This window comes from Enhydra lutris, unplaced genomic scaffold (genome assembly GCF_002288905.1).
Source record: "Enhydra lutris kenyoni isolate GAN:26980312 unplaced genomic scaffold, ASM228890v2 scaffoldscaffold39, whole genome shotgun sequence".
In the NCBI taxonomy this organism is placed as follows: domain Eukaryota; kingdom Metazoa; phylum Chordata; class Mammalia; order Carnivora; family Mustelidae; genus Enhydra; species Enhydra lutris.
Genome location: NW_019154123.1, coordinates 3,232,858 through 3,236,382, shown reverse-complemented (window position 1 = coordinate 3,236,382; position 3,525 = coordinate 3,232,858).

Here is a 3,525-nt window from a genome sequence, read left to right as displayed (position 1 = left end):
AATAGTCTGGACGACTAAGGCCATATTTATTTTGAAGTGCCAAGTATAGCTAAGTGCTTTCATGGGTAATTTCATCTTCAGAAAGCTTTGTGAGGTAGGTGCTAATGACAAATCCATTTTACAGATGAAAAACTGAGGCCTGGTGACATAAAGTAATCTGCCCCGCAATTTATGATTGGTGGTATTGAGAGTTCAAGGGAGGGCCTCTGGTCCTATAAAGTGTGGTATGATCAGAATACTTTATTGGCTGCCCATTCAGAATGACATGCCGTTAAGAGTACTAGCACATTCTCCAGTAACCTGCTCTGCCGTGTGACAAACAACAGCCATGACTCTTGGCTGCCACGGCACAGTCTTGGAATTATCTTGAGATGCTGCTGCATCTACTTTGGATAGGTCTTTTCTCTGAGTGCTTCATCTGTTTCTGGAAATCATGTGTTTCCAAAGCTGCCATGAATCAGGATTCCTTCTTCAAATCCAAGGAACCACCCTCACCACAGCTTCAATTCTTTGGAGACACATTCTCTGTTGTTGGAGCTGCTGCCTGCTTTGCTATTATTTCTGACTTGCCAGAGGGAAATGACAGCCAAATGGAAGGCTGGGATTTCCCAGTCAATAGTCATTAGAACTGCGTTTATTATACACAGAATGCCCTTCAGGGCTGGGGTACACCCTTAACTATATAAGGAAAAAAAACCCCACAAAAACCAAGAGTTTATTTTCAGAATGTAAATAGCTCTCTTTGGGGAGCAGCCAGAATCAGCCAGAGAAATGCATTCACAAAGGTCTTTTTCTCTCAGATGGCATTCCTGCCTCATGTATAAGTACTTCTTAGGAAATTTAAGTTCCAAGATGTCTTATAAGAGGAATGTGGCCTTGGACAGGCTCTCTGAGTGTGTGTGTGTGTGTGTGTGTGTGTGTGTGTGTTTTGAACTGAAGGAAGACATTTGAGTCACCATTTTGATTCATCAAACTTGAATGTGAAAAGAGAACAAGGAGAACTAAAAGACCTGACTTGGTAATAAATCTGAAAAAAAAAAAATATATATATATATAGACTATTCTTTTAGTGAGAATGAATGGATGGGGACAGAAAGGTAGAACAAGCCAGACAAAAAGAATCTGTCAGAATGGGAATAAAAATCAACACATGGTGCTTAGCAATTTGTTGTGATAAGCAAGATGTCCCTAAGCAAGTATAGTCCTGCAAGGTATCCAGAGAGTAAGAAAAGGAGAGTAGAACACATTTTATGGAACCAAATGATTGTGATTCATGAGGTAGTGCAGGTGTATTCTCACAAGTCTGCTTTGTTCCCTTTTCCATTATCAACAATCACTCAATCTTCTAGAGTTACCTTTCAGGCTGTAGTAGAGAGCAGGCTATTCCAAGTTTGTTTGGTTAATACATTTTCTGAGATAAAATAGATAAAATGCCTTCACAGAAAGAGAAAAGGCCCCTGGTTTTCTGATCTTTTAGGTCTTCCTGAATTAGCCTTGTACTTCTTATCCCCTTTGCAAACTTATTGGCTTCACATCCTGGGTTTTGAAACCATTTTGTATTCAGTCTAATTTACCTCTTGTGCTCAGAGGCCTTGGGGAGGTGGGGCCTTGGGAAAGGCCTCTACCTTAAAGTTTTCCAATGAGTCCCTTCTTGTTCTCAGGAAAGTATCCGGAGATTGTAATACGAGTCTTGCTTAAAATAGGATCGGAAAATCCAGCCCTTTGCCTCCACTATGATCCTACAAAAATTGCTATCATTGAGCATAGACCATACCTCCAAATGGGATTGGCTTCTAGGTTAATCAGACCAATTCTAGGAAGAGCAGAAGGAGCAAACGTTGAAAGTAAAACACAGACCTTGGGAGAAATGGTGCCTCAAATTAATACCCCAAGACCTGAGCCTGACAGTTATAAACTGGGAACTTTTTGATTCTTCCAACACTTGAAGCATCATCTGTAGATGGTGAGAAATTCTGTCTGTACTTAGGTTATCAATTAGAGTAGGCGAAATATGGTGATACAGCTAAAATGCTTTGACCCCTTGAAGGGCAGATAATATTTGTAGATGAGATATCTTTATTATTATGTATTTTGGTACAGAGCTGTTTCTTTTTGTCTCATTTTTACATTCCATATTGCCAGACCATTAAAAAAGACCCTACACATATACAAAGGTAAAAGATCAGAGAGGTAACTAGATACATAGGTACATAGACAAATGGGTGAAGCCAAATTCCTTAAGTGGTAGTTTTCAAATATAAATCAGGATAAGTTGATGCCTTTAACTCAGAACAGAATTTAGTGTTAGAAAAATGAGTAATAAGATGGAACTAGAAGATCATATCAGGATGAACTAAAACTAGGGATTTGTGATGTAAGAAGTTACACATTAAGTTATGGATTGGTGGGTGATAGATGACCCTGACATTTAAGGCAAAAGAAAGAAAGAAACCTCTATTTAGTATAGGCAGTAGGGAGAGTGAGAGGCTGGGGACATAGTGACGACCATAAATCTGGGAATAAAACTGAACAAGTAGATAGTAGCTCCTTGAGGTAGAGCCTACATCTCATAGTTCCTTGTCTTTCAGAATTTCTTGGCTCTCAGTGGTTGCCTGATAAATGTTCATTGTTTGAATAAAATACAGAGAAGGCAAACATTATATACATTAATCAAGACTGAAACTAGGTGGCGTAACTATTAGTAATGGTGAAATATATAAACAGAAAAAGGAGAGCTGAGTTTTGATGGGAAACTGGATACAATAAGAGATGAAAAAATGGTTGAAAAAAGTCATTCAGTCATGTTTGGGAGAGAGGAAAAGGAATTTGGATCATGGTCTGCATGACAGGATTACAGGTGGTCAAGATAATTGTTTGGAAGAAATGTGCTGTTTGTCTTCAGAGATAACCACCATCTTGAAAGAAAATCTTGTGTTGACCACAGGATAAAAAAAGTCTTTTTCAACACAGGCTCCAATAAAATGAGTGCATTTGTAATATATACGTCACAAAGGAGAGCTGTATGACTGAAATTCAGGAGGAGAATCTGGTTGCTCCAACTGGTATCTCCAAGCTAAGGAAGATATTTCTGGAAACTAGGCAGGTCTAGCCTTAAAGTGAAAGTAACCGCTTCAGTAAAACAAAGATTCACCATCACTGGAGGTGATGCACCATTGTAAAGAGGCTGGAGCACCATTACAGATGGTAGTTATTGAGGGGATTCAAGGAGCACATGGGCACTGGGACACTTAACCTATGATTTCTCTCTTGTCCCTGAGATTTCGTGGCTCAGTGGTCAATAGTGAGGACCTGTTACTGAATAGAAGCTTCTAGGTCCCCACCACTTACTAAGCAGCAGGTGTCTTGGCCCCTTCTTCTGGTGTAGCTGAATAGCAGACCCTACAATTGGTTTAACAGCCGGCTCTCTGTGGAGGGAAAAAGTGATTTCATTTGTAGTGTTTGCTGATTTCTCAAGTGTATGTACTGCCACCGGGCTGACTTCAAGCTTTTAGTGTGATGGCAATT